This window comes from Octodon degus, unplaced genomic scaffold, assembly GCF_000260255.1.
Source record: "Octodon degus isolate 3935 unplaced genomic scaffold, OctDeg1.0 scaffold00230, whole genome shotgun sequence".
In the NCBI taxonomy this organism is placed as follows: Eukaryota; Metazoa; Chordata; class Mammalia; order Rodentia; family Octodontidae; genus Octodon; species Octodon degus.
Window position 1 is genome coordinate 1,504,489 of NW_004524806.1, and position 7,410 is coordinate 1,511,898.

The 7,410-nt window shown below is 45.1% G+C and overlaps 1 protein-coding gene across 5 annotated transcripts in view; it reads left to right on the plus strand.

The window, feature by feature from the left end:
- Positions 1 to 7,410, plus strand: part of Pisd (phosphatidylserine decarboxylase) — a 51,976-nt gene that overhangs the window by 28,825 nt on the left and 15,741 nt on the right. For 2 of the 5 annotated variants that reach the window (XM_023705826.1, XM_023705832.1), the window contains exon 1: positions 7,179 to 7,314. The exons of the other annotated variants lie outside the window; for them this stretch is intronic. The gene's annotated coding sequence lies outside the window, so the exon portion shown is untranslated. Of the gene's footprint in view, positions 1 to 7,178; positions 7,315 to 7,410 lie in introns of those variants that run through there. 5 annotated transcript variants of the gene reach the window in all.

Here is a 7,410-nt window from a genome sequence, read left to right on the forward strand (position 1 = left end):
AGAGAGAGAGATCATGGATAACTGGAGTTCTGTATGCCTCACTTAACTGTATGTCAAATATGTTTTTCCTCTACTAGGGAAGTTTTCTGTCATGAGATCTATGAACAGTTTTTTTTAATATATCATTTTGTTGCTATCCCCTGCTTTTTCATTGACTTAAGTCAATCGTAAGTTATTCTTCTTTGCCTCATATAACAGCTTCTATATTGATTTCTCATGGTCCTTTGTCATTTTTTAAAGAAATCTTTCTTTTCCTGATTGCTAACTGCTAGTCTTGTTCAATATCTGGGCTCCTGTCCTCACATTGGCTTAATCTGCTACAGATATTTTCAGTGGAATTTTTATTCTCCGGGATATCAACTTGAATCTGCCTTATGGATTCCATTTCTTTCCTATGCTGAGCATTCTGTCTTCCATAATTTTCTTAAGCTCTTGGGTTTTTTGTTGTTGTTGTTTTTGTTTGTTTATTTTTTGTTTGTCTCTGCTTAAAATCACTAAGCCTGGTTTTCATTGCAGACACCATCTCTGCAGTTATCTGTGAAATTATTTCTGATTTTTTTTTTTTCTAGAACCTCATTGAATTGCTTTTTTGTTACCACTTGGTGAGAGGACAGCTGGGTGGATTTTTGGATTGTCCCATCCCACTGCTCCCTGAGTTTTACTTTGACATACTGGATCTCTGAGATTGCATCTTGTTTGTCTTCTCATTTTCTCTTTTTTAGTTTAATTCCTGGGGTGATGCTCATAAACTGCCATAAATGGTCAGATTCTTTATTGCTAATATTTAAAACCCTTAGGCAATAACTGCATCTCTTAGTTACCTTCCAGGTGTAGCTGATTTTTGGGTTTTGAGTATGTTGCAAGATGCTGCCTCTTCAATTTGTTGAGGATGAGATTTACTGCCTGTTTGGCCCAGCCCTGGTTCTTTGGTATTGTATTACAGTATTTTCTGTGATTCTTAGTCAATCTCAGTCTTGGAATTCAAGAAAGAACAGCTGTTTAGAATAGTTATGTCACTTTTGCCTATGGTGCTTCCCTCAGCAAAATAGCATCAAACACAGCCTAGGAAATGACAAATTGAGCTAAACATTAATCTACCACCTTTAACTATATGAACTAGATTTGTGGTTATATAACAAAATCTAAAACAAACCAGAAAATTATTTGTAGTTGCTATCAGGGATTAAAATTTAAAATGGGTTAGGGAGAAAATATAGAAGTGGAAGAAGAGGAAGAGATTAGAAGTGAGACTGGAGGGATCATGCTAACTTTGGAAACTGGTACAGAAGACTGAAGGGAGAAGGAAGAGATAAAAAGAACAGAATAGAACAGAACCACAGAGCAGGAACCACAGTGTCTTTCTGGTAAGTGCAAGTGCAAGGTCCTGAGTAACAATCAGAAAACAAAAAAACCACTACTACAACAAAAACAGAGAGAGAGAGAGAGAGAGAGAGAGAGACAGACAGACAGACAGACAGACCGACCGACCGACCGACCGACCGACCGACAGACAGACAGGAAAAGAGAAAAGAAGTCCATTTCCAGGTATGTCTCTTTTGTCACTGGTAGACAACGTGTAGAGACAGGGTCCCAACCTGTGTTTATATATCCCAGCAAGCTAGCAGTAGCTTTTTGGCAGGGTATTGGATAATCTTAGTGAGCCTGTACCTTCTGGCCAAGACCAGTCTCACTCAGCTTGCAGCTGTCAATGCACCTTCCTTGGGCCTTTGCCCAGCCGTGATCTGCTAGAGGGAGCCAGCAGCTGCTCTGAGTTCTGAGCTCAGTCACCTCCTCTCCAAGTTAGTGCTGGGCCAATTGATATCTTGAGTGAGAAGACTGAGCCCTTTGCACTCACCCAGCTAGTGTAGTTCTTCACGTCCACTGCTGCCCACCACTGCTGCATGTCCCTGTGGAGGCCTCTGGGGTCACCAGCAGTCATCACATGTCCATAGCTTGGAACTGCTCCTCTTGCACAGTGAGTCCTGTCTCAGGGAGAAGGCACTTCCAACTACCTCCTTCTTCATTGAAGTTTCCCTCTTCACCCTCTCTTTGGGCTTCAGTTCATGCTTCAGATCCTGTCTGGATCCAGGAGACCCACCTCCCTCCCTTGTCTTCCTCATGTTGTCCAGTGTCTAGACAGTGACTCTCAGAAAGGCTCTTTCTCTGCTGCTTACCACTCTGCCATCTTAGTGCTCCATCTCAAGAGACTGAGTTATTTAATTTTGGCCTGTTGGTGGGGTCCTGTGGTGAGTGAGGTCTGGGGTGCTAGGGGAGCACCCATTCAAAAGACAGGCCTTAGTCAGGAGCAGCTGGGCTGGCCAAGAACAATCACTCTTGCATTAGACCTGCTTTCTTATTTCTAGCTGCAGCTTAGAATTTTTAAAAACTGTTTAGTATTTCAATTCATAAAAAGTGATAAAGATAGATCAGCCTATCCATTCTCCCACACAGTGATACAAGACCCTATGAAGCACCTTGTCCTTTCTGCTGTTGCCACCTGGACCACCTGGAATAGTCCTGGATGCCACAGGACTCTGTGATGATGGACAGTATTGGATATGTTCTGCATATGTTAAAACTTGCTATAAATACTGTATTTTATTATTCTCGTCTGTAAACAGTGATACTGCCTCCTATACTCATTCAGTGAGGATGATATATGTGTAAATGCCTGCTCCCTTACAGGTAGGAGGTAAAGATTTAGCACTGTATTTTGTTTTATGTCTGGTAGGTGTTGAGAAAATATAAGTGAGTAAATAGACTGGCAGGGAAGCAGCTGAATTCCTGGAGCAGTTTTCTTACAGTGCTACAACTGGCCACCAGGGACAGCTCTGCCCTCAAGAGAATAATATGCTTAATTTAGGATAGGAGGAAAGCTCAGAGAGTCTCTAGATGACCGACCCCTCGGCGTCTGTGAGGAACTGTGGCTCAGAGACCTCAGATTGTGCCATAGCATTGCCAGGCCCCCAGGTTCCTGACACCTTCTCCAGTCGTTTTATCACTGCCTCCCTCAGCCCTGGTACAGCTCTGTGCCTATACTGCTATATGGGTACTTCTGCCCATAACTTTGAGCAGTTCTTTGTGAAAGAGCTGAAGATGTGAAACTTAAACACAAGGCAGGAAACAAACTGAAAAACAAGGCCAAACTGCTGGGCTAGAAGCAATCCAGTGTGGTGACTCAGAGGTACCTTGGTGTTATAGGAAGCTTTCTGTTAGTCTTGCTCCACATACGACATTGGTTTTTCTTTATCCTGTACTCTCCATGGTACCTGGGTAGGACTCTTAAGGAGCTGATTGGAGGGCTGTTCATGGATCAGGGTTTTGTATTCTAGTGGGGCTGCCAAGAAGCATTCCTAAGCAGGAGAGGAGACTGGGCAGGGCTGGGAGACTTAGAAATCTCCCAAGGGTGTGTCATGCTCATCTGAGCTCCCTGCCTGGACTTCTAGGATGACTTGCCTATGGCTCCTTGTGATAGCCTGAGATCCCACCCTCACTAGTACTCCTCAGAGGGCTTCAGCTGACCCGCAGTATATGAGCATTATCTGAGGACACCTGCTATCACTGTTCCTTGGCTGTTTCCAACCTATAATGCAGGGCATCCATTCAGGGTAGCAAGTGCTTGAAATTTTCCCTGCAGGAACTTAGCACCTGTGGATGACAGATCCTGGCCTCAGTTTTTACATGCTGGTGGCCAAAGTGGCCTTGGGATCTGCCACTAGGTGGCAGTCCTACCTAGGGGAATCCATATGGGTGGGAGACTTCTTTCAAGGTTGGAAAACACATTTTGCCAGAGTATCTGTGTTTCCCCCTCTAGAAATCCATTTATTAAATATTGTTTGAAATCTAAAAGGCATTTCCCTACTGAAAAGATGTCTAGTGAGGGCTGATCTCAGGGCAAACAATGGTGGGCTGTTTTATGGGTTTTCTAGACACCAGAGACTGAGAATGACTGAAGGGGGACCCTGGTGGCCACTCTGCCAGGCAGAATATTGGAGCTTTAGATTCTTCAGCAAATGGAAGACAGAGCATGTATAGAACCAGGGCTTTTCATCTGCATACCTCCTTTCCCTGTATGATTTGAGCTGGGTTCCAGACTGTATTCGGGGGAACCTGAGAGGCATAGTTTGCAACTGTTGGAGGCTTTGGGGAATCAGAGTGGTTTCCTGGGATGGATCTTCCCAGATCTGGAATCTGGCAGTGCTAGGATTCTGTGTCAACATCTTTCTGTGTTTAATTCCTTTTTATCCTCTCATGTGGTGTTTTCCAAGAGCTCTGAGGTGAGAAGGGGTCTGAAGTCTCACTCAAAAAAGGCTGGGGGTGATTAGTGATGTCTGCTGTGGGTACAGGCCAAAGAACATGGTAGGCAGCTTATATGTAAGATATTTGTCAGCCCTGTACCAAAACCTGAGGCCCCTTAGGGCTGGAACTGTAATAGGCTCACTCTGCCTCTTCATTCCCACAGGTATACTATTGGTGTAGAATATCCTGGAAGTGCCTGAGAGAGGTCTAATGTATGTTCTCTCTGCTGCTGTATCCCCTGTGTAGCTTAGCATATAGCACTTGTTTGCATTGGACCCATGTGAGAAGGACAGGTGTGTGGGGCTAACCCTTATCACTGGGGTCCTCTTCCTGCCTACCTTGGCCACTTGTCCTGTCTCTTCACAAAGCCTTATAGGAACTCTCATGTTCCAAATATTGGTTGTTTTAGGAAGGAAATACTTATTGATCACAAGGAGCTAGACATGTATTATAGTTTAGTAGCTCAGAGAGAAAAGACTTCTGAGGCCATCAGACCATTGCTAAGGTGGCTACATAGACATGAATGAGGTGTCTTTGCTTGAACAGTGATATATGTAGACTTTCTCTTTCCCTTCCTCTAGAAAATGTTAAGTTGGTTCAATCCATCTGTGAGTTGCTTACTGGGCATTTGCCTGGCGCCCACTGGGTATGTTTTGCCTTGGTCCTGGGAATCAAACACAGGGCCTTGCGCTTGTCAGACAGCTGCTGAACCCTATGGGTTCTGACTCTGCAGACTAGCGCCCTCTAATCCAGGGAGGTAGGAAGACATCCAACAGGATTTTCATTCCAGCAGAGGTAAGCCCTTACTGACTGGTAGATGCTCTCTTGCTCTTTTATTTTCACTTTAAACAAGACGTTTATTTAAATGACGAGACACTTTGATGAGTATGATTATTGCATATATCTAAAATGTACCAATAAAATCTGATTGAAGAAAAAGAACCAAACAAGATACTTGACTTAAAGAGAAAACTAGGATTCTTTTTTTTTTTTAAAGAGTAATTTACTCCTAAAGACAGATTACTGTATGTGTAATAGCTACTTACAAAAAAATTATGAAATTATCCTTGGTTTTTACAATGATAAAAGTTAAAATTCTCCAGTCAAACAAAATATGCAAGGATTTTTATATTGTCTTTTCTCTTAGAATAGCAAGAGCAAAGTAACTTTCAGAAATGTAAAAAAAAAAGGGCTGATGAACATGCCACTAACGGAGAAGGGATGATTTTCACAGAACCAGTATTTCCTCATCCCATCTCTATTTGATGTCAATCAAAACATATTATTGGCTATTCAGGAAAAAAAATTCAGTACACCAGATGTACAGTAAAGGAATGGAGAATGAGTAAATGAAATTATAGAGAAAACTATACTGTCATAGACAGAATGTGGTGGAACTGAACTATAGTGTTCTAGTTGAGAATGTGTTCTTGGTCTGTAAAAGCAGAGTTCTGGAGTAGAGTTGTTGCAGGTCCCTCTTTAGTAGACACCTCTTGTCTGCTCTTGGAACATATGTTACATCTTGGGCCTCCATTTCCAATTGTGCAGGTGTGTCTGTTTCATTGATTGACTGTCCATCAAACTAAAATCTGATCTACCTCTTTGACAAACCCTGTCATTCACAATAGGCTTTCATTAGTTTACTAAGTGGCATGTGTGCCTCTTACCTTAAACTGCACCATAGTACCATCCTGCTCCACCACCTACAAATTAATAAGGCTGGCTGGCTCATGGGTGCGTGCGTGCATGCATGCATGCGTACATTTTCTCTCTCTTTCTCTCCCCCCATCCCTCCCTCCCTTCCCTCTCTCTCTCTCTCCCCCTCTCCTCTTTGAGACAGGGTCTTGCTATGCAGTTCAAGCTGGCCTTGAGCTCACTTTGTAGCCTAGGCTGGGCTCAAACTCGCAGTGATTTTTCTGCCTCTGACTCCTGAGTGCTGGGATTACTGATATGTGCCATCACTCCTAGCCTGACTGTTGTTCTCAGTCTTGGCTTCTTAACATTGGGCTTTTTGTTAGGCCGTAGTGAGCCCCCACTCTTCTCAGCAGCTGCTTCACAAAAGAGATACCAGGTCCACACCAGTCAAGCACACAAGCCATTCTAGGAGCAGTAGAAGGGGGGAGAAGACACATCTTGTTTTGAGACAGGGTCTCACTTTGTAGTTCAGGCTGGCCCTGAACTCACGGTGTAGCCCAGGCTGACCTCAAACTCATGGTGATCCTGCTTCAGCCTCTGGAGTGCTGGGACCACAGTTTTTCAGCGCTGTAGTTGGAACCTTGCTTAACACTGCTCTACAGTGTTGTGTTCACTGATCCACATCTCTTTTTGGGTCTGAGCCTTTTGTCTGTCAGAATATGCCAGCCTAGTGGACTGGGGAAAGTGGGGGAGCAACGCTGCATCTTCAGGATTAGCTGTGGGGAGAAGCAAGGACTTTAACATCTTCTAAGGAGCTCTCAGGGTTAGAAAGGGTTGCTAGAGGAGGCTTTTTGCTTAGTGCAGTGAAGCCAGCCTCAGTGAAGTCAGCAGCACATGGGACTTCTGACTGACTGGGAGGGGGAAGTGTGCGGGAGGCAGTAGCTTCAGAAGCTATTCAAGGGCTGAGGACAGGGGTCCCCCAGTTTTAGGAGGCAGCCTCAGGGGGGGCGGTGGGCCAGCCCTGCTGAGCTAAGGCTGGTGGGACAGCGCCCTTTGTGGGTGTTGCCCCGACCGGACTACTAGGGGAGGGCCCTGCCATCTATTTCCCTTCTCTCCAGACCGTGACTCCGCCTCTTAAAGGAGCCCTTGGGCGTCCCAGGCCTGACTGGAACTCACAAGGAGCTGTGACTTTAATTGCTTTAACGGTGTCTGGTGTCACTCCTCCTGCCTCCGCCCTCCCATAGCCCTAGTGGCTGGAATCTGAGCCCCCACCATCCCCGAGTTTGCCGGAGCCTGAACTGCTACACCCTAAAAGCCAGAATCCGGAAGCAAGCCAGAATAGGACCCATCTGCCAGAGAGTGAAACCATTGGAGCCACAGGTGACTTGCCGCAGCAAACAGTTTCTCAGAGAGGTTCCCCCCCCCCGCCCCGCCCCCCCCCCACCTGCCCTGCCCTGCCCTGCCCTGCCTTAGCCA